At 39.8% G+C, this 24,892-nt stretch overlaps 1 long non-coding RNA gene across 4 annotated transcripts in view; it reads right to left on the reverse strand.

Moving 5' to 3' along the window:
* The window catches only part of LOC132393386 (uncharacterized), a 67,065-nt gene extending 42,480 nt beyond the window's left edge, over nt 1–24,585 (reverse strand). For all 4 annotated transcript variants that reach the window (XR_009511859.1, XR_009511862.1, XR_009511861.1 and 1 more), the window contains exon 1: nt 24,401–24,585. This is a non-coding gene — a long non-coding RNA (uncharacterized LOC132393386). The remainder of the gene's footprint in view (nt 1–24,400) is intronic.
* Between the last annotated feature and the right edge of the window lie 307 nt (nt 24,586–24,892).

Below are 24,892 nucleotides of genomic sequence, written 5' to 3' on the forward strand. Positions count from 1 at the left end.
TGCAATGTAAAAAACTGTGGGGCCGTTAGGGAATAAGTCTGGATGGTTTGAATTCCAAGAGTTTCACTTAATAACTTTCTAATGCTTGTACTTTTAAAAGTTATGTATCTACAAAACATCTGTTCTTCAGTTAAGCAGATTTTACAGATAATTAATTTGGAGATTTTTGCTGGCTCTTGATTCAAACATAAGATCTCAAACAGTAAACTATGAGCACTGAAAAATCTTAAAACAAGTTAACATTTGTATGCATACACACCAAATTAAACAGTTCAACAACAGATAACATCTAATTCTAACACTCTTGTGGCTGTTTTGTCATCGTTATTTCATTTTAGACTGTTCTAGCCTAAAGGCATTGACTCACGGTGCAGAAGTTCTGATAAAGTGTCAAACTCCTACTCCTTGGTTTTTTAGCATGCTTCAGATATGAGTTACAATTTTGTGAGTTTGTAGACTTGTTAATAATGGGAATCATTAAAATTTATCCTCAATTTACCCACAGCTCACTTCTTCTGATCTTCCCCCCTCTGATTGTGAACATCAGTCCTGAGCAGAGAAGCCAGCCTCGTCCCTGTGCTATCATCCTATGAAATTCCAAGACCAGCATGAGGTTGAACTTTTCTTCCACCTCCTCACTCTCCACGCTCATTCATTTTGCCAGATGTGTTCATTCCAGATTGTGGCTTCTTACCCTCGCTAGATCTGTTCATTGTGAACTACCAATGTGTAATTCACTATCTCAATTTTTTCACTTTTCTTACTTATTCTAACCTTCTCTAATTTCAGAACTTGAAAAACATTGCTCACTAAGGACCAAACCTGATATCATTACCAAACCTGCTGTTAAGGGTGCCTTTGCCAACTAACCTCCATCTTACAGAGGCCAAATGTCAGGTTTGAAACACATCCTCCTGCCACTTTCTAAATCACCTTCTCACCACTGTTCATCAGGTTATTATTTACCAAAATTCACCAACCCCATTTGCTTTCGAGATCTTCCACCTACAGACTCCAGCCTTATTGTCTCCCAGCCCTGCATGTTGCACTTCGACTTGCTCTCCAAGATCCTCAAGCAAGACTCTCTAGGAAGACCCATTGTTTGTTTCCTCTTACCTGATTGAACTTATTCTTCCCTACACCAATACCATCCTTTCTCCATTTGTCCAGTCCATTCCCATTTACATCTGCGACACCTCCAATGCTATCTGCTACACTGATATTTTTCAGCTTCCTGGTTCTAAGGGCTTAGCTGTGGAAATACAATTCATCTACACTTTAGCTCATTCTACAGCTGGATGAGCTGAGGGCCCTTTGCTTCTTCCTTTAAAAGAGACCCAGTTGATTCTCTTCTACCAACATACTGCCTGGCTGAACTGCTGCTCCAACTCCATCCAATGTGATCACATGGGGCCAAGCTATATTTGCTTTGTACAATACATAGAATGGTGCTTCATGCAATCCTACTCTGCCTCATGCTTTCGAATCTTTTCTGGTACATTTACAAATACATCGGTCCCATCTCCTTCACTTGTACGGAACTGCCACTTTGCACCTTGCTCTAACATTCACGTGATCCATCTCTGACTCTTCTTCCCCTTTTTCTGGATTTATTTGTCTAGAAGAAAGGCAAAAATGAAATATGAGGGAAGACTAGCCAATAATATAAAGCACAATACCAGAAAGGAGCAAGTGTCATTGCTGTTACAAAGAAAAAATTGCTAGGCAAACTCAAAGGTCTTAAGGTGGATAACATAGCTGGGCGAGATGAACTACATCTCAGAGCCTTGAAGAGAAAATGGGTGTGTTGGTCATGATTCTTCAAGAATCACTTGATTCATGGAGGACTGGAAGATTGGAAATGTCACTCCACTCTTTGAGAAGGGAGAAAGGCAAAAGAAAGGAAATTATAGGCCTGTTAGTGTTGAAGTCTATTATTAAGGATGAGGTTTCAAGCTACTTGGAGACTAAAGATAAAATAAGTCAAAGTCAGCATGGTTTCTATAAAGGAAAATCTTGCCTGACAAATCTGTTAAAGTTCTTCGAGGAAGTAACAAGCAGGGGAAAGCAATGGATGACATTTACTTGGATTTTCAGAAAGTGTTTGATAAGGTGCCACAGGAGGCTGCTTAACAAGATAAAATCCTATGGTGTAACAGGAAAGATACCAGCATGGATAGTGGAATGGCTGACAGGCAGGAGGCAGCGAGTGGGAATAAAAGGGGACTTTTCTGGTTGGCTGCCGTTGACCAGTGGTGTTCCTCAGAGTTTAGAATTGGGACCGCTGCTTTTCACATTGTTTGTCAATGATTTAGATAATAGAATTGATGGCTTTGTGACAAAATTCGTGGATGATACAAAGATAGGTAGAGGAGTATGTAGTGCTGAAAAAGCAATGTGATTGCAGCAGAACTTAGACAAACTGGAAGAATAGGCAAAAAGTGGCAGATGGAAATCAGTGCTGGGAAATGTATGATAATGCATTTTGGTAAAAGAAACAATAGTACGGTCTATTATCTAAATGAGGAGAAGGTTCAAACATCAGAGGTGCAAATGGACTTCGAAGTCCTCATGCAATACTCCTAGAAGGCTAATTTATAGGTTGAGTCTGTTGTAAAGAAGGCAAATACAATGTTGGCATTCATTTCAAGGGGAATAGAATATAAATACAAGGAGATAATGCTGAGCTTTTATAAGACACTAGAGTGAGTTTGTATTCCCTTAAATATTAAGTAGAGCCATTCTGTGATTTATCAAAGTCTGATTTATGAATGTTTACCATTATGCAATTGATTTCATTGGGTACATATTATTGATTAACGATGGACATGTCACTCTCTGACCATTGAAATATAGTGTGCTGAAATACCCATAATGCATTTTCCCAGTCTCTTCAGTTTAGAGTAATTTGCTTAATGATATGTTTTCTACTACAATTTCTATTTTCCCTTGAATAGGGTGCTTGACCTCTCTAATTGGTCAATCCTTTTATTCAATTGAGATTGAACTTAAGCCCCTGTAAGCAAGACAGAATTCAAATTTATGGACATCTTACTGAAAAGCCCAGAGCACTGAAAACAGTATCTGAAATACTAATTTTCAGTTGGCAGCCCATGAATTTCTTGAGAAACTATGCTTGGTAAAAAGTTGTGAAAATTTACAAAGTCAAATTAGTTTGCTTTGAAAACGGCTTTTTGTAGCCTTGGTCATGGAGCACGTTGTTCAGTCAACATCAAATGAATCCATATAATATTGACATTGTTCATTCAAATGTCTGAGGTAGAAGTGTCAAACTCAGAAGCAGAATCAGATTCATAACCACTGACATAGTATGACGCAAAATTTGTTTTGTGGCGAAAGTATAGTATGAAAAAAAACCCTGCACAGGCTTGTGCCCTGGAAACTTTCCAAGGCGCAAATCCATGGTCTATCGAGACTAACGGAGACCTACTACACATAGAGCAGACATAAAATCTATAAATTACAAAATTGGTTAAATAGTGTAAATTTGCTGTTTTGCAGCAGCAATACAATGCAAAGACAAAATTATGATAAATTACAAATAAGTAAAGAGTGCAATAAAAAGATATAGCATGATAGTGCTCATGGATTCACTGGCTGTTCAGACATCTGATAGCAGAGGGCATGTAGCTGTCCCTAAATCATTGTGTGCCTTCAGGCTCCTGCACCTCCTCCCTGCCAGTAATAAATAGAACAGGACGTGGCCCAGATGATGAGAGTATTTATTGGTTCTGTGCATTTGAAGGTCCATAGCAGGCTGTGCTACAATCAATCAAAATATTCTCCCCTGTACATCTACAGAAATCTGTCTTTAATCACATAACAAATCTCCTCAAACTCCTAATGAAGCAGACCCGCTGTTGTGCTTTCTTCGTGATTGCATCCATGTGTTGCATCCAAAATAGATACTCCGAGGTGTTGACTTCCAGAAACTTGAAGCTGCTCACCCCTTATACTGTTGACCCCTCAATGTGTGTTCTCACATCTTCCCCTTCCTAAGTCCACAATCAATTCCTTGGTCTTGATTCTGAGGTTGTTGTTGTAACGCTACTCAATCAGCCAATCTCCTGTAAGCTTCCTTATCACCATCTGAGATTCTACCAACAACAGTGGTGCCATCAGTGAACTTATGGATGGCATTTCAGCTGTGTTTAGCCACACAGTCATGCATGTAGAAGAAGTAAAGGAGTGGGCTAAGCATAACTCCTTGAGGTGTGCCTATATTAATATTCAATGAAGAGGAGAGGTTATTTCCGATCTGAACTAACTGTGGTCACCCAATAAGGAAGTTGAGGATCCATTGCAGAGGAAGATACAGAGGCCCAGTCTGTATCTCGGTTAATAGTAATGATAGAACAATGCTGTGACTCTTAAGTAAAAATGTAATGAACAATTTCTTCATTTTGGCATGATCCTTTTGCTTATTTTGACATTTGTTTACCTCACTGTAACCAGTTGCTAAATATAAGATGTGAAGGCAAGACTCTGTTTACTTTGGTCTGCCAAAGTATGCAACGTAAACCATAAACCTCCTTCTCCTCCTCCTCAATCCCATGAGAGCACTGTGAAATTTACCGCATGTTGTTCTGTGCATGGATGTTAAATGTGTTGGTGTTTAGGTATGGCTGTTCAGTCTTCAACCCTTTGGCCCAATAGATCAAGGCACTGCATGATCTCTTACAAATTCCAGTCCACGGTACTAGCTGATCTAAATTGCAGAACTGAGGGTGTTACATTTGCTCTGAATTCTCAAATTTTAAGCCATAAGACATAGGAGCAGAATCAGGCCATTCAGCCCATCCAGTCTGTTGTGCCATTCCGTCATGGCCGATCCCAGACCCATTCAACCCCATACACCTGCCTTTTTCCCATATCCTTTGATCCCCTGTCTTGTTTCTGTCTTATATTATCTTGCTAAGACTAAGCTGCTACTACTTCCACAAATGCAGTGTTTAACATTAAATTGACAAAATTGGTTTATTTTCACTTACCTTACTGAAAATATTGGCATTGTTTGTAAGATCAGCATTTATTGGACTATTCTGTTACAAGAATCACCCCTTGTAATAATGATCAGTGAGGCACAGAGAATCTGTGTTTACTGACAAGTAACTTTCATTGTTTCAACTAAAGAGCACAAGATTTACAAATTATCTGCCTGTGTGCACCCTACTAAAATCCCTGACCCTCCATGAACAGTCAATGAAGAGTAAGGGTATTACCCGGGAAAGGAGTCTATGCTGGCCTTGTGGTCCTGATCTCCACATGTCCATGCTTTTCCGTAGTGGTTGGTCTGTGGTTGCTAGAGAGTTACCGCCCCTGCATATTGGAGTCCCTGACTCCTATACTGTTTCTCATCAATTGAACCATTGGATCTCCATCCCATTGGCTCAAGGTCACCTGACCTACCTGGGTCATCTTCTTACTGGTCATTGTACAGGGCAACAACCAACATTGCTTCATGGCTCTGCCCACCCCAGCCGTCTGTGTTTGAGTGTTTCAACGCTGACTGGTCCAAACCAGTTAGGTGAGGCATCCCTGACAGCCTAACAAGATTACATATTGCTTCTTTGGTAGGTCTGACATTTTACATAATACGTAGCAACTCGTCCAAGAATGCTCTCAGATTTAGCAGGAAGCTAAAGCTTCCTGTGCCCACATTCAATTACTCTGATTAGATGATCCCAGAGCAAGAATCAGTTCAAGTCCACAAAATGGAGGGAAACAACGACAATTGGTTTGCCTGCTTCCCCTGTCTTTGATCCATCAAATCCATTCCTTGCATAGAATAGTTCCTTCTGGCTAATAATTCTGAATGCCTGTGAAAAGATGGTACAGTTCTCAAGCCACTGCCCTCCAAATGGTGAAGCCACAGCTCTGGTAGGCAGTGAGTGTCTGAATTTTAAATCAGCCAGAATGAAGGGTGAGCAATAGATTTCCAGCTCAGAAGGATATGTGACTTGGAATGGGTTCAATCGATCCCATGCAGCTGCTGTTCTTCCCCTTCCAGATGGAGAAATCACAGTTGTAAAAGTCTTTGTGGTTTGCTGCAGTACATAAATAAACAAAACCTCACAGGTTGAAAAGTCTTATTAGCATTCAGTCCCCTTTCCTTTTTCTCCTCTGCCATAACTAGTGCTCTATGTCTTAACTGTACTTATTTTCAGAGGTTTGGTCACATGATAGTCATTAACATGGCTTAATCATAAGACATGATGACTGCTGGTAGAATACATTGCATTTAGTTTAGTTTAATTACTAGTCTTGCATTTCTAAGGTAATGATTCATAAGATTCTAAAGGGCACAGATAGGATAGATGGTCAGAGTCTTTTTCCTAGGGTAGGGAAATCCAACATTGGAGAGTGTGGGTTTAAGGTGAGAGGAGAAATTTAAAGGGGATCTGATGGGCAGGTTTTACCATACAGAGGGTGACGATAACACAGAATGAGCTGCTGGGGAGGCAGTAGAGACAAATACAATACTTAGGAGGCATCTTCACAGATACTTGGAAAGGAAAGAAGTAAAGTGATAACAGAGCAAATGAGATTAGTATCGAAAGGCATCATGATTGAAAAGTGAGAGTTGGGCTGAAGGACCTGTTTCATAAGACCATAGATCAAAAGACACTGGAGCAGATTTAGGCCATTTGGCCCATCAAGTCTGCTCTGCTATTCAATCACGGCTGATCCTTTTTTCCCCTCCTCAGCCCCACTCCACAGCCTTTTCCCCATAACCTTTGATGCTGTGTCAATCAATATCTTATCAAGCTCTGCTTAAATACACCCAACAGCCTGGCCTCCACAGTTGCCTGTGGTGATAAATTCCACAAATTCACCATCCTTTGGCTAAAGAAATCCTTCAGCATCTCTATCTTAAATTCCCACCGTGGGAAACATCCTTTCTACATCTACTCCATCTAGGCCTTTCAATATTTGAAAAGTTTCAATGAGATCTCTCCTTGTCCTTCTAAATTACAGCGAGTTTCAGTGTGATACAGCTCTATAACTAAATTGAGGTAGATTTTTTAAAAAAATAACACTATATATATGCACAATGTGATCAAAAATCACACCAGATTCAAAATTGTTTAATGCTATTTTCAGTAGAAAAATGTAAAGGAGAACAAAATAATTGTTACTCTGGGTCTAATGCAGCACCACAAACAAATCACAATAGAGAAAGAGCTCAATAATAATTTAACTAAACACAATAAACACATGGGACAGTTTATATGTGTGGATTGATTGTATGTCCATACAGTGACACTTGGCACAGGAGTGTTTGCACAGAAGGCGACTGACAGGAAATAGTGGTTAAGGGTGTGGATTTGGTATCATGCAAAGCAAACATTTATTAATGCAGGATACTTAAGGGAAGAATAAAAAGCCAGAAAACGATGAGGATAATCAGCAGATCACATAGCATATACTATATCTGTTGATATCCATTAAAGAAACATTTTGTTTCTCCTCTCTTCGCAGTTACAACCTGCCCCCTAACATTTTCTGTTCTTATTTCAGGTTTCCAGAATCTGCAGTTCTTCACTTTACATTTTTTAAGAAGAGATATATTTGCATTGGAGATTTGCTGTTTGTTTCCTGGGAAGAAGGATTGTTTTATGAGGAATGCTAATACAAAGTAGGCCTACTTCACTAGCATTTAGATGAATGAAAGGTGATTTAATACAATACGTAAGGTTCTGAGGAGGTTGACAGGCACTCAGAAGATATGCCCCCTTATGAGAGAATCTAGAACTAGGTAACATTTCAGAATAAGAAGGAGATGAGGAAAAATTCTGTTAAAGAATTGAGAATCTTTGGAATTCTTTACACAAAGTCACATAGACAGGATCTTTGAACACACTCAAGCCAATAGAGTCAGATTTTTGGTGTATAAAGAAATCAAGGATAGGAGGATACAGGCAAGTGAAGTGGAAACTGAGACCAAAAACAGATTATGATTTTTTTTCATTTCTAACACATGCAAAGCTGCTGATATAAAGTGGCTCAGAAAGTTAATTTATTGGGGCAATTAATTTTCTATCCTGATCTAACTCATTCGCTGCATAGCTTCTGCCAGAGTACCACATTTATAGGAATGGAGCTATATTAGCAGAAAAAGAATGCTTCAGCTGCTATTTTCCGTGTGGGTGATCTGTTAGTTTTTTGTGCGGGAGAGGGGAGTGTGTGTGTGGGAGTGGGGGGGTGTTGAGGTTTGCGAGCATTTTCTTTTTTCTTTTCTTTCATGCAGGGGGATGATGTCTTTTCTTGCAACAACTACCAATTGTTTATATTACATGGTTATCTGGAGAAGATGAATATCAGAATGGCATTGCACGTGCATACTCTGACAAAAAAATGAACTTTTGAACCTTTGAATACAGGATTGAACTTGAGCAACAAACACAAAAGTCTGGAAGAATTCAGCAGGTCTGGCAGCATCCATGGAAGAAAAGGATCAGTCGAAGTTTCAGGCCAAAACCTTTCATCAGGTTTCATGGCTTGGGTCATTGTGTGATAAGTGAGTTAGATACACTGGCCTTAACTGTTATTTCAAAAATACTCTTTTCAATTATCACTATCAATGCTATTAACCTTCCACATGTGGACACTCCAGGATATACAAAGAGGAATGGTAATCTTAAGTACATTTTACAGACTGGGAGGAGAAAAGCAGTTTTTTGTGCAGGTTAGTTTCATATTTTCTCATGTTTTCATCCTCCATAATATCATCAATTCACTCTACTGTCATTTGCAATAACACTTGGGTCTGACAAATCAATAACTTCTGAATAAATAAAACTGAGTTACAAAAGCAAAATCAAAAGTGGCTTAATTTATTAAGTTGTGTTTACTGCTTTACTAAAACAGTGCATTTCAGTCCCTTCTGTCAATGTGCCAATGCTTAAGTCCAAGTTTGAAACCATGTGTCAAATTGCCGTCAAAGTCTTTTTCATTAATGTCTGCTAGTCCTCAGAATTGTTGGTGTTTAATATTTTGAGCACGTCATCAACTGTTAAAGCATTGTAGCATATTTACTCTTGGCTAAATGGCAAAATTGTTCTTTGCAACAAACTCAAAGGTTCAAAGTTTAATTTATTATTGAAGTATACAACTCTGAAATTCTTCTTCTCTGGGTAGCCATGAAACCAAGAAAGAAAAGAAAGGCAGCACGATCATCGACCCCCAAATCCCACTTCCCCACACAAAAAAAATGAACAAAATTGTAACAGGCATATCGACCTCCAAATCCCTCCTACCGCACAAAAATGAACAAAAACAGAAAAGGGACATCAACCCTCTTGATTGGAGGGGAATATTTCTCTTTAATCTTTGTCTGTAATAAAATATACGTATAGATGAGAAAGAACTTCAGGAAGGGTAAGACGGAGGAACACATACCAATCCTCATAGAGGGATCAGAAGTGGAGAGAGTGAGCAGCTTCAAGTTCCTTGCTGCCAAGATCTCCGAGGACCTAACCTGGTATCTCAGAAAGGCAGCGTCCATTATTAAGGACCTCCAGCACCCAGAGCATGCCCTTTTCTCGCTGTTACCATCAGGTAGGAGGTACAGAAGCCTGAAGATATACACTCAGCGATTCAGGAACAGCTTCTTCCCCTCTGCCATCCGATTCCTAAATGGACATTCAAGCTTTGGACACTACCTCACTTCTTTTAATATAGAGTATTTCTGTTTTTGCACATTTAAAAAAATCTATTCAATATATATAATTGATTTACTTGTTTATTTATTATTATTATTTATTTCATTTATTAATATATTTTCTCTCTCTGCTATATTATGTATTGCATTAAACTGCTGCTGCTAAGTTAACAAATGTCACGTCACATGCCGGTGATAATAAACCTGAATCTGATTCTGAAATTTACGTAATTGGATGAGCTTGACTAGTGTTGCACTATGGTATTAGTGACTATTTTGGTTAAGTTCACCACTACACCAAAGTCACCATTAAATTTCATGTTTTTGCAATGAATAACGTCTGTAGGCATTATGGTACTCGGGCAGTATGTATGGTAAACATGCAAGTTTGGGGCAGGGTGAAGAAGACTTGGACAATAAGTATCTGTGATAGGTGAGGAGGCTGGGTTGATCTAGGCTGAGGAACTGGGAACTGAAGCAGATGATTAGGTAAACAATGAGTGGGAGGCCATCTCGGCCTCAAGAATTGCAGTAGGTTAGGGCGTGGACTTCTTTGAGGTTTGGGAGTGAAACTGCAGGCAGAATGTGGTGAGTGTGTGAAGGTCTTTCATGGGGAACCACGTGCAAGGAGAATGTAAGACAAGGCCATAATCTTTGCTGATCACCAGCATTATGGCATGAAGAACCAGCTCTCAGGGAGTGCCCAATAATTGTGGCTCCTAAGACAGCATGGTCAAAGTTTTGCACAACACCAAAAGGAACATTTCATAGGATATGTTGAGATTCTTTTTCCTATGAAATATTTTTGGTGTAAGAGAGCCACAGAAAAGTACTGCATAGAAACAGGCCCCTTGGCCCATCTAGTCCATGCCGAGCCATTTAAACTGCTTACTCCCATCAAGCTGCACTGGGACCATTGCCCCTCATAGTCCTAACATCCAAGTACCTATCCAAACTTTTAAACATCGAAATTGAGCTTGCATGCACCACTTACGCTGGCAGCTCATTCTGCACTCTCATGACCTTCCGCGTAACCCATGACCTTTGTCTCACCCAACCTCACTGTAAAAAGCCTGCTTGTATTTATTTTATCTATACACCTCATAATTTTGTATACCTCTACCAAATCTCCTCTCAATCTTCTACGTTCCTAACCCATTCAATTTTTCCTCATAACTCAGGTCCTCCAAAATTGGCAACATCCTTGTAAATTTTCAAAATACTATTTCAACATTATTTATATCATTCCTGTAGGTAGGTGACCAAAACTGCACACAGTGATTCATATTAGGCCTCACTGAGATCCCATCTCCCGTACTCAATTTGATATATGAAGGCCAATGTGCCAAAAGCTTTCTTTACGACCCCAACTACCTGTGATGCTACTTTCAATGAATTATGGACCTGCATTCCCAGATCCCTTAGTTCTACCACGCTCCTTTTGTCACTGTGTAAGACCTACCCTAGTTGGTCCTACCAAAGTACAAAACCTCACACTTTTCTGCATTAAGTTCCATCTGTCATTTTTCCAGGTCATTCAGATACTGCAAGCCACAATAGCCTTTCTCATCGTCTACTACACCCCAGTTTTGCTGTCATCTGCAAATTTGCTGATCCAGAAAATCATATTAGCATCCAGACTGTTGATATAGATGACAAAAAATAAGACCTAATCCTGAGGCACTCCAGTAGTGACTACCTCACCTTGAATGCTGAGTGACAAAACCTTCTTGACCAACCTCTCACAAGGGACTTTGTCAAATGCCTTACTAAAGTCCATGTAGACACATCCACTGCCTTGTCTTCATCAGCTTTCCTGATAGCTCCCTTCAAAAACTTTCTAAGATTGGTTAGACATGACCAGCTGTGCACAAGGCCATGCTGACTATTCTTAAACAGTCCATGTCTAATCAAATATTCATATATCCACTCCCTTAGAATACTTTCCAATAACTCTTCCACTACTAATGTCAAGCTCGTCAGCCTTTAATTTCCCGGTATATTTTAGAAACTTTCTTAAACGGCAAAACAAAATTGGCTATCCTCCAATCAGTCGGCACCTTAGCTGTCACGAAAGATGATTTATATATCACTGCTAGGGTCCTGGCAATTTCCACACTTGCCTCCTGCAGGGCCCAAGCAAACACCTTGTCAGGCCCTGGGGATCCATCCACCCTAATTTGCCTCAAGACAGCAAACACCTCCTCCTCTGTAATCTCTACAGAGTCCATGAACGATGCTGTTTTGCCTTACTTCTACAGACTCTGTGTCTTTCTCCTGAGTAAAGACAGATGCAAAAATGCATTTAAGATCTCCCCCATTTCTTTTGCCTCCATGCATGGATTACCATTCTGATCTTCCAGAGGACTAATTTTGTTAATCGTTTTGAGAGCAATCCTTTTGCTCTTAACATAACTGTAGAATCCCTTGGGACTTTGTCTGCTAAGGCAACCCCATCACTTATTTTAGCCCTTCTGATTTCTTAAGTGTTCTCTTGCATTTCTTATACTCCATAAGTAATTCATTTGTTCCTACCTGACTATATCTGCTATGTACCTCCTCTTATAGCTCAACCAGGGTCTTATTATCTCTTGATAACAAGGTTGTCCTACAACTATTTTCTTTACCTTTTGTTCTGACAGGCACATACAAGCTTTGTACTTTTCTGTACCAATCCACACATGCCAGATCCTTTCAGATACCATCAAAATTGGCCTTTCTCCATTTTAGAATCTCAACTTATGAACCAGACCTATCTTTTTGCATATATACTTTGAAACTGATGGCATTGTGATCACTAGATGCAAAGTGTTCACTTATGCAAATTTATATCACCTTCCCTAATAGCAGACTCTCTTGTTAGGACTTCTATGTACTGATTAAGAAAACTTTCCTGAACACGTTTGACAATTATTCATTTTACAGTATGGGAGTCCTAGTCAATATGTGGAAAGATAAAATCACCTACTATAACAATCTGTGATCTCTCTGCTAATTTGTTCCTCTAAATCCCTCAGACAATTGGGTGGTCTGTAATATAGCCTCATTAACATGGTCATACCTCTCAATTCCACCCATAATGCCTCACTAGACAAGTTCTCCAGTCTGTCCTGACTGATCACTAACTTGTAGTGCTACCCTCTTCTGTCACATCCAAAACAACAGAACCCCAGAATGTTGAACTGCCAGTCCTGCCCTTTCTGCAACCAAGTCACACTTACGGTTACAATATCATAATTCCAGGAGTTGATCCATGTGCTGGGCTCATCTGCCTTTCCTATGATACATCTTGCATTGGAATACATGCAGCTCAGGATTAGTCACACCATGCTCAACTTTTTGTTTCTTGACTTTGCGGTCTTAACAACATCTAACTCCACAACCTCTCTACTGTCTGTTCCAGCACTCTGGTTTCTATCCCCCTGCAATGCTACTTTAAACCTCCCTGCCGTGCAGCACTAGCAAACCGTCCTGCGAGGATTAATCCCCTTCCAGTTCAGGAGCAAGCTGTCTTTTCTGTACAGGTTACACCTTCCCTGGAAGAAAGACCAATGATTCAAATATCTTATGCCCTCCCTCCTACACCAACAGCTTAGCCATGTGTTAAACTGCATAATCTTCCTATTTCTGGCCTCACTGGCACTAACGTAAAACCTTCACCAGAAAAAAAAAGGATCAAAAAGAAAATAAAGGGAAAAAAATGAAAAAAAAATGGAAATTCTTGTTAGACCACACCTGAATATTGTTCAGTTCTTGTTGGAAGCTCTAGAGGGAGTGGAGAGGAGATGCCAGTGGTGAAAGTAGTCATTTAATGGGACATTTAAGAAACTCTTAAATAAGCACATGGATGAAAGAAAAATGGACAGCTATGTGGGAGGGAAGGGTTAGGTTGATCTTGGACTAGGCTGAAAGTCTGTAAAAAATTGGAAACTGAATGGCCTGTACTATGCTCTATGAAAAGAAAGTACTTACATGATAGAAATCTGCAAGTAATTAGTCACTGGCAACTGGTTTATTATTGTTATAGGTGCTGAGATACAGTGAATAGATTTTATTTGCATGTTATCAAGACAGCGAATTCCAGGCATGTATATTGAAGTAGTAGAAAAGGAAAATAATTTTAGTAATGACAAATATAGCATTAAAAAGGCAAAAATGCAGAAATTACACTTCTGTTTGTGGGGTCATTAGAAAAAGATAATCAATAGTAAATCCAGAATTCAACAACCACAATTTCCATTTACATAGCATTTTAACAATGATAAAATGTTCATTGGAGCTTTACAGCAGCATAAGACAAAACTCTACATTGTGGATGTTTTTTAGAGAGTGGTGAGAATGTGAAACACACTACCACAGTGAATGGCGGGGGGGGGGGCAGACAGCTTAAATGCATTAAAAAGGAAGCTAGATAAGTGCATGTGGTGAAGAAAACTTTGTTGACAGAGTGAGATGAAATGAGACAGGAGGAGGTTTATATGGAGTGCAAACAACAACACAGATCAGTTAGGTTAACAGGTCTGTTTATGTCTGTGAATTCTTTGTAAAAATATGGTTTTAAGTGTTGTTACTCATACAATTTTGAAAATTGAGCAGATAAGCCTTGCACAGCAAGTTCTGCATTTCAATGTAATGTTGATGGTGGGAAGCAGCATATTCTTTAAATAAGGCCATGAGATTTCTAGGCCCATTCCAGAGAGTGAACACTATCACTGACAGTGCACACGCCTCACTCATTGGAGTTCTAGCCAGGATTTTGTGTTCAGACCTCTGGAGTGAAGCTTAACCCCACTATCATCTAATCAGGGTTCTAAGTCTAGCCAGAAGTACAACTGATAAAAAAAGGTTTTTCCAGCTTTGAAAGCCAGATTTAGCTGAATAGTTTCACTTCAGCAAATACTACTCTGATCTGGTTCAACAGTGACAAATATATTAAATCCACTAGGTAACACAGAAATGCACACCAGGCACTTCTGTGGAAAATTCACTTAGATATTTAAGGTTTGATCAAGATTTGTAGTTGGTAAGTTAATGAATGGTGTGCTCTATTCACATTACACTTTTAAGATAATATACTAACGGTCTTAGTACAAGAAGCGTCTTAGTATCAAATTCAGTGTCTTAGTGTATCCACATACTGTATATACATTGCTGAACAAAGTTGATTCAGTCCAGAATGAAATCAATCATGACCACATCTGACATCAAATATCGATTCATCCAAATATTGCAGTCTGCTGGTCAAATGACTAATTTAGTCTGTGAATAATTTTTCAGTTATTAACCTTGAATTTTGAATGTGTAAGGAATCATAATTTAGTGTAGTTTTGGTCTCTTTACCTGAGAAAGGATGGTTGTTGTCACAGATGTACTGGAGCAAACATCCATTCCTGTTTCCAATGATGATGAAAGATTGAGTAGACTGGGTATGTATACTCTAAAGTTTAAAAAAATGAGAGACATCTCACTGAAATATACTAAATGATTGAAGAGCTTGAAAAGCAAAATGTAGGGAGGATGTTTTACCAGGCTGAGATAGCTAGAACCAGGGAAACTTTGGCATAATAAAGCTGTAGGACAAATATCTTCATTAAGAGATTGAAGAACCTTTGAAAATTTTGTACTCTAGAGGCCTAAGGAAATAGTCAAAGTGGGGTTTATTGTCAAAGGCAAAAGTAAAATGAAAAACATACTTGCAGCAGTGTCACGGGCAAAAAGCATCTTATACTCAATATTCACATTGGAAATTATAGGTAAGCATAAATTATACACAATTTTTACAAGAACACAAAACAAAGTCCAGTTTAGTGCAACATTATCAATATTGTTGTAGTGTTGCTAGATTGTAGTGCACAGGCCTTTGTTAGTTGGTTCAAGAACCGATTGATTAAAGGGAAATAGTTCTTGAAACTGGTGGTGTAGGTCTTCAAGTTTCTCTACTCCCTGCCCGATGGGAGCTCTGCGAAGATGCCATGGCCCGGATGGTGGGGATTTTTGATGACTAACGTTGCCTTTTTGAGGCAAGGCATTTTGTATAGTACAGTGCAAAAATCATAGGCACGTATATAGTGGTGCTAGAAAGTTTGTGAACCCTGTAGGATTTTCTCTTTCTCTGCATAAATATGACCTAAAATGTGATCAGATCTTCAGGTAACACCTAACACTAGATAAAGAGAACCCAATTAAATAAATAACACAAAAAGCATTATACTCGTTCATTTATTTATTGAGAAAAATAATCCAATATTACATGTATTTTTTGAAGAAGTATGTGAACCTTTGCTTTCAGTAACTAGTGTGATCCCTTTGTACAGCAATAACTTCAACCAAACATTTCTGGTAACTGTTGATCAATCCTACACATTGGCTTGGAGGAATTTCAGGCCGTTCCTCCTTACAAAACTGCTTCAATTGTAAGATGTTGGTGGGCTTCCTGGTGTGAACTGCTTGCTTCATGTCCTTCAACAATATTTCTATAGGATTGTCAGGACTTTGACCCGACCATTCCAAAACACTAATTTTCCTCTTTTTAAACCATTCTGTTGTTGACATACTCTTGTCTTTCCGATCATTATCTCGTTGCATTATTCAAATTCTATTAAGCTGCAGGTGACAGGCTGAACCCTGACATTCTCCTGTAAAACGTCTGATACAATTTTGAGTTCATCGTTCCCTCAACAATTGTAAGCTGTACAGGCCTTGAGGCAGCAAAGCAGCCCCTAACCATAATCCACCATGATTCACAGTTGGGATGAGGTTTTGGTGTTGGTGCGCAGTGCCCTTTTGCCTCCAAACATAACAATGTGCACTTCTGCCTAGAAGTTCAACTTTTGTCTCATTTGTCCACAGAATATTGTCCCGGAAGCGTTGTGGAACATCCTGGTGGCCTTCTGCAAACCCGAGGTGTGCAACGATGTTTTATTTAGAGTGCAGTGGTTTCCTCCGTGGTGCCCTTCTCGGAACAGGATTCTGGCTCAGTTTTTCTATGATGGACAGTTGAGCAAGACTTTCGCAAGTTCTAGAGAGTTTTGCAGCTCTTTTGCTGTTACTGTTGTGTACTTTCCCACCTCCTTCAGCATTGCACGTTGTGCTCTTGGTGTGGTCTTTGCAGGACGACTGCTCCCAGGGAGAGTAGCAACAGAACAGTTTCCTGCATTTTCTTACTATGGACTGATGGACACTTAGTTCTTTAGAAATGTTCTTGCATCCTTTTGCAGCTTCATGCATCTCTACAATTCTTCTTCTAAGGTCTTATGAAAGTTGTTTTGATTGGGGCATGGTAGATATAAACAGATCTTTCTTGAGAAGTGCAGGTTCTGCCAGTAACCTGACTTTGTGCGGCTTTTTTAATAAGGCAGGGCACCTCTACAAACCACACCTCCATTCTCATTGTTTGGAACACCTGACTCCAAATAGCTTTTGTAGAAGGCATTACCCCAGAGGTTCATATACCTTTTCCAACAAATACATGTAATACCGGATCATTTTTCTCAATAAATAGAAGAACAAGTAAATGTTTTTGTGTTATTTATTTAATTGGGCTTTCTTTATCTAGTTTTAGGACGTATGATGATCTGATCACATATTATGTCATATTTATGCAGAAATAGAGAAAACTACAGGGTTCACAAACTTCTTTGTACCACTATGTATATCCAGGGTGCCTATGACATTTGCACAGTACTGTTTTTGTCAATGTGGAGCTGTGAGTGAGCTTGTAAATCTGGCAGGAGTAAAGGATGTTGGGAATAGTGAGGGTAGAGTACCACGGGAGGAGTGTGGGATGAGTAGCAGAGAAGGAGTGCCAGGAGTGGGGAGGGTTGGCATGGTGCAGACACTCCCCATTCTGAGACACCAGGCAAGGCAATTTGATTAAAAACAATTGGTGTATTGATAATTACAGAATATATCTCTGGTGCTTCCTGCTCCCTCTGATTCCCTTCTCCCTGCCCAGTTCCACAAAAGAGACCCATATCAGAATCAGGTTTATCATTACTCAGGTCATGAAATTTGTTTTTGTTTTGCAATAGCAGTACAATGCAATACATAAAGTAAAAAGTGGACTGTGCAAAGGTCTACGACACCCTAACTAAATATATGTGCCTAAGACTTTTGCACAGTACTGTCGATACCATAAATGGAGGGGAGGGCCATGCCTGTGATATACTGGGCAGAATCCACTACTGCATGCAACATCTTACATTCCTGCATGTTCAAATTGTTACAGCAGATCACGATGCATCCAGTCAGGATACGTTCAACAATACTTCTGTAGAAGTTTATTAGCGTGCAGCAAAAAGCTGAACATCCTTAACCTTCTAAAGATGCCAGCTTGCTTTGCTTATGATTACATAAGACCAGAAGATACAGGAGCAATTAGGCCATTTGGCCCATTGTATCTGTTCCGCCATTTCATCATGGCTGATCCATTTTTCCTGTCAGCCCCAATCTGCTACCTTCTCCCTGTATCTCTTCATGCCCTAACCAATCAAGGATCTATCAACTTCTGCCCTAAATAAAGACTTGGCCTCTACAGCTGCCTGTGACAAAGAATTCCACAGATTCATCGTTCTCTGGCTAAAGAAATTCCTCCTTATCCCTGCTCTAAAAGGACACCCCTCTTTTCTGATGCTGTGCCCTCTAAACTTGGGCTCTCCACCATAGGAAATACCCTCTGTGCTGGTTCCAGCATAGAAGGCTACTCTGTTGCGTTCATTTGAAACAGAGATCTATGCATTTCTGTATACTGGAGTACAGTGATATATATGCGAACAGTGCCAAAGAAAATGGTGCACAGGTGATCAGCCATACACCAAATGAATGGTGGAGCAGGCTCAAAGGTTTAGATGGCCTACTCCTGCTCTTACTTCTTATAATCTGAACAGGATTAACATAATACAAATATTGTACTTTCACACCAACTTTTGCCAAATGTTACAAAGCGGTGAGGACTGTGGTAAGGACAATTTCATTGCCACTTGGAGTAAAAATAATTAAAAAAATAATTGTTCTTTAGCAAATTGGGAAATCGATTTTTTGATAAATGTGCCTTTTGAATTCACAGGTATGAAAAGGTGCTCCAGTCCTTACAACTCCATTGATCACATCTTCACCTCCCTCAACATTGGGCACTCAACAGTACATCATCACTTCTCAATAGCCGGAAGACTGTTGCCTGTATAGTTGTTTGACCCTTAAGGATTTCTTGAGGGCAGAGCTGCGAGGAATGATGCAACCAACACAAAATGTTTCACTGCTAGCAGGCACTGTTCCATAAACTGAGAAACATTACAGAAGGAAGCCCGCTGGTGCTTGCTCAGGAAATGATGTTGACAAATTTCATGGTATTTTTTAAAAGGTTCCTGAAATTAAGGAAATTGATGACACTGTTTTAATAACAGAGAAAAATATCATAACTGAATTACTTTTGCTTTATAAAGTTATTTGCAGTATATTTTTGAATTATTTACATTTCAGCAGGTGTCTAAAATTAGTGACAAATGATTTATGTGTAATACCTAGGTAAATCCTAGGAGCAAAAAATGTTTCTCTGTTAAGTTTCAGTCCTTAATATGTATATTGCAACTCCATTTGTGATATCAATGATTACAATGAATAAAAATCAAAGTAATTACAAATTTAAAGAGAGCTGGGAATTCTCAACTGGTCAGGCTACATCTCTGTGAAGAGAAACAGAGCAAACAGTACATTGCAAAGACCCTTTATCAGAACTAGTTGACCTTGTGTGTATTTCCAGAATGTTCTGTTTTTATAAGGATTACAGTTGTATAATTGGGATACAATTGCATATGTGGTTATTCCAATTTCAATACATTTTCATGTAATGTTTTAGTTTGTAATTGAATCAGTTTCTAAGAAACAGAGATAAAGAATGGAAAGCTTTTAGATTTTATCTTCAGTTTCAATCTCATTAGTGAATCTTTACCATGATTAATGCTACAATTAGACTCAGTATTCCCAGTTAAAAGAGAAATCACATTGTGGTCCTACTCAGATTTCTGAATGACATTAATTTAATCTGATCTTCAAAATCATACTATGTGTCTCTTCAGTCATCCTGCTACTATGCTTAAATTCCCTTCTCAAGTTTTCACAAATTTTACTTCTACTTTGCATTTTCCCTCTGTCTCCTTGCAAACACCTGAATGTCATTTATCTGATTCCTTGATGTTCTCCTGTCTAGAAATAGAATCTGTCTAGACTATTTTCTGTATTAGAGTGAAATTGGTGGAAGGCCAGTATTAACTGACTACCCCTAGATTCTTCTGAGAAGGTGACAGTGAACCGCCACCTTACGTTGATGCAGCCATTGCACTCGGCTATTGTTAGGTAAGTGAAGTTATGAAGTACTTCTGATATATTTATATAATTAACAAGGGAATTTGGAAGCAGTGGTGTTTCCACTCTCCAGTGTGTGACGAAGATCATGGATTTGTGACATGTTACTGTGAAACTTGACAAGTTTCCTTAGTGTATTTTGTAGACGGCACTGACCACTGTCAAAATACACCGCTGGTAGTGTTTGGTGCTTTAAATATTGGATAATGTCAAGCAACTTAGTTGTTGTTGGAATTACTGTCATCCAGGTAAATTGATGGCATCTGGATAGGTATAAAAGATAATTCCTTCTTGTACCTAATGATGGATTTTAAGGATCTGGGGAAGCAAGGCTTGCAGGAAGCTAATCTCCAAGCCACTCTAGAGCAATGTGGCAATTATGACTGAGTTTCTAATCAGTGGCTAAATCAAGGGAAACTGATGCTGGAAGGAATTCCATGATGCTGGTGTCGTTAAATATCAGTTTAATTTGTGATGATATGTTCTCATTATGATCATCAGGAAAGAGGTACAGGAACCCAAAGATCCATACTCAACGTTTTTGGAGCTGCTTCTTCCCCTCCACAATCAGCTTTCAGAACGGTGCACGAACCCATGAACACTGCCTTGCCATCCTTCCTTTGCACAATTTCATTTCATTTAAAAATCTTTTTTATTAATTATTATTGAAGATCAACAAAAAAGATACATTAAATCAATAAAAACACAAAATGCTGGCAGAACTCAGCAGGTCAGACAGCATCTATGGGAGGAGGTAGTGACGACGTTTCAGGCCGAAACCCTTCATCAGGAGTGAAGTAACATGGGATGGTCGAGGGGGGATAAGAAGTGAAGGGAGGGATGAAGTAGAGAGCTGGGAAGTGATAGGCTTGGAGGGAAATGGGCTAGGGCAGGCATGGGCAAACTACGGCCCACGGGCCATATGCGGCCCGTTAAGCTTTTTAATCCGGCCCGCAGATCTTGATGAAATTATATTAATAAACCTTGTTAACGTTTTTTCCCCACAATTCTGGCGTTTTCCCAATAGATGACGCACTCTATATACATTGACCTTTGTTGAGGTGCAGCGTATTACTCCACATTTGCGCTTTACTTTGTGACCTTGTGGTGACCCATTTCCTGGCACATCTGAACTGGCTCACAATTAGCCAGCGTTCCGGCTAAGGGAGATAGCCCGCGGGGATTTGCGAGCACAGAGCTTTGGAGCCTCTGCGCCACAGGGGGCAGGTTGAGGGAGGCTTAAAAGTGAGGCTGGGGATTTCGAATAAAGTTTTTTCCTTCGACTGCAGTTACCGACTCCGTGTCGTAATTTTAGCGCTGCGTGTAGCACACCGCTACAACCTCTCACCCCTTCTGTAAAGATGAGTGGAGCTAAGAAAAGAAAAGTGGATAGAGAATGTCGGGTGTTTAATAAGGAGTGGACAACTAAATATCTTTTTACCGAACACCGATCAACTGCTGTATGCCTGATATGCCAAGAGACTGTGGCGGTTTTTAAAGAATATAATATCAGCCGTCACTTTGCCACAAAACATGCCAACTATGCTAGTGACCAGTCAACGAAAGAACGGGAAGCTAATGCTCAGAGGTTGGCAGCTAATTTACAGGCTCAACAAAATTTTTTTCACCGTCAAACTGCCATTCATGACTCAAGTACCAAGGCGAGTTTTATGCTGTCATTCAAATTAGCAAAGGCCAGCAAGCCTCTGTCTGAAGGCGAGCTTTTAAAAGAATGTATGGTGGAGACAGCAGGTGTATTGTGTCCGGAGAGCAAAGACAAATTTGAAAAAAATCAGTTTATCATGCAGGACAGTGACTCGCCGTGTGGAACTGATAGATGAAGATATAACCAGCAACTTAAATAAAAAGGCAGAGTCGTTCACGTTATATTCATTAGCACTGGATGAAAGCAACGATGTAAAAGACACTGCTCAGCTCCTCATTTTTATCCGAGGAATTAACAATACTTTTGAAATAATGGAGGAGTTTTTGACAATGGAGTCTCTGAAAGGAAAAACACGGGGAGAGGACTTGTATGACCGGGTGTCTGCTGTCATTGAAAATATGAAGCTCCCTTGGAGTAAACTTATCAACGTCACCACAGATGGATCTCCTAATTTGACGGGGAAAAATGTTGGCCTGCTGAGGAGAATACAGAATAAAGTGAAAAATGAAAATCCTGACCAGGAAGTTATTTTCCTTTACCGCATCATCCACCAGGAATCTCTATGTAAATCGGTATTACAGCTGAATCATGTTGTGAATCCTGTCGTAAAACTTGTCAACTTTATACGTGCAAGGGGACTTCAGCACCGTCAGTTCATCACGTTCCTGGATCACCAGGACCTACTTTATCACTCCCGTGTCTGCTGGTTAAGTTTGGGCAAAGTGTTTCAACGAGTATGGGAGCTCAAAGAGGAGATCGGTGCATTTTTGGAGTTACTGAGGAAGGCCGGCGAATTTCCTGAGCTGAGCAACAAGAGCTGGCTTTGTGACTTCGCGTTTGCTGTGGATATATTTTCACACATGAATGAACTGAACGTGAAGCTACAGGGGAAGGATCAGTTTGTGCATGACATGTACACAAACGTGAAAGCCTTTAAATCCAAGCTGGCTTTTTTCTCCAGGCAAATTTCGAATAAGTTATTCATTCATTTTCCCACACTAGCCACGCTGGAAGAGGCCGGCGCAAATGTGAAAAAATACAGCGAGTCACTGGATGCGCTGCACAGAGAATTCTGCCGTCGCTTTTCTGATTTTGAAAAAATTGACAAGTCACTTCAGTTGGTGGCCTGTCCCCTGTCACAAGATCCTGAAACAGCACCAGAGGAGCTACAGCTGGAACTGATCGACCTTCAGTCTGACCCCGTCTAAAAGAGAAGTTCAACTCTCTTAAACTGAATGACTTTTATGCTTCTCTTGGTAAAGAGGTGTTTCCAAACCTTCGGAGGACGGCACAGAAGATGCTGGCATTGTTCGGCTCGACCTATTTGTGTGAACAGGCGTTCAGCATCATGAACATCAACAAAGCCAGCCACAGATCCAAGCTAACTGACCAACACCTCAGATCCATCCTGAGAATCGCCACAACAAAACTAAATCCAGACTTTGATGCGCTGGCTAAAAAGGGAGACCAACAACACTGTTCCCATTGAAATTAAAAATAAGTTTCTTCGTTGTGTTATGTAAAAAATGCATTTGAAAATATTTTTTTCCATAAGCCTTACATGTTACATGTCATTTCTGTTAAGTGATGGACATGAGTAGTGGTGCACGTACGTTCTCAAAATAAAAAATGCGCTCCAGATCAAATAATGCGCTCCGCATACTTGCGCGCTCTCACTGTTCTGTCATTGTGCGGGTCGTTGTCGAGTTTTGGCACAGGGGACAATTGAATAAGAAGGAGCAGGACAAGTAGACCTGCATCTCCTACAGTTTTTGAAATAAAGACAGTCAGGAGTAGAGTGATGATGATAATATCTTGAAGGATAACAGAATTTTCAGTGCTTTAAAATAATAACTGTTACTATTAAAAAAAGCTGTATTTTATTCATTTAATTTTCAGTGTTTTAAAAGTCATTTCAATAAATAGCTAAATACCATGGGACTTCAAAGACAGATATTTTGTTGTAATGCATTTGTTCATTTTCAACTGAAATTAAAGCACATATTTTCTACATATCCCATGATATTTTATTTTCTCTTATGAGGTGTATTACCAAAACACTCCGTCCATCTGCTCCTGGTCCGGCCCCCCTGTCAAATTTTAGAACCCTTTGTGGCCCTCAAGTCAAAAAGTTTGCCCACCCCTGGGCTAGGGGGAAGGTAGAGAATTATGGGAAATAAAAGAGAGAGAAAGGTAGGGCTGGGGGGAGATTATAGTGAGTGGGGTAAAAGAGAGAGAAAGAGAACAGGACCACACATTAAGTCAATATGTCATTATGTACAATAAAGAATTAAATGAGAATTAAATAAAACTGATTAACAGAACTGTAATATATCAATAATAATAAAAATAAAGTGTTAAGAATGTTTTCTGAAAGAAAAATAAGGGAATAAAAAGAACCCCCATTATTTATTTATACTGTAATTTACAGCTTGACTGTCGCCACAAAACAACAAATTACACACATATGGCAGCCATCAAAGTTAACCAATTTCACCATACATGCCGGTGACAATAGATCTGATTCTTCTTATAACCTGACTGAACCTGTACAAGGGCCGTGACAACTGGAGAAGTGTGGAATCAGCACCCTCCTCATATATTTTTAAGAGCCTAGTGACAATGCTGGTAGTTCTGCTCCATTATTGGAAATGTTCATGGATCACCATAAAAAACTGAAGGATACATACTGCTGTTTGTATCATTCCTGCGCCACAAACCCGAGGTGGTTGCAATTCAAAATTCCCTCCTCACCGGCTCGCACCCACAAGGGAGGCTCTCGGACCGGAAGTCCTTACACCCTTTGTTTACAATTCGACTTATCACCCTATTGGCTCTTATCGATGTAAATAAAATGACGTCCCATAACTTCCGCATTTTCATCAATGGAATTTACATTAAGCGCCTGGGCCTGCCGGGCATTTTAAGGGGGTTAAGATAGCTATCATGGATTCAACTATAAGAATCTCGCAGATTGCTCGCGTTCGTAAACAGCAAATCACCGCCATTCCATTACCACCAACAGCCCCCCCTCGCCTCAGTCAACAAAGGCGTGCGGGGCGGGGCTGAGATTGTCTACTTGATGGCTGTTGGTCAAATGTCTTTGTCAACTACTTCGCTAACCCTATCAACAAAAAGCTCGCGCAAAGCGTCAATCCGATTGATTGATCTGATCCCAGTTC

Source organism: Hypanus sabinus, chromosome 4, assembly GCF_030144855.1.
Source record: "Hypanus sabinus isolate sHypSab1 chromosome 4, sHypSab1.hap1, whole genome shotgun sequence".
NCBI lineage: Eukaryota > Metazoa > Chordata > Chondrichthyes > Myliobatiformes > Dasyatidae > Hypanus > Hypanus sabinus.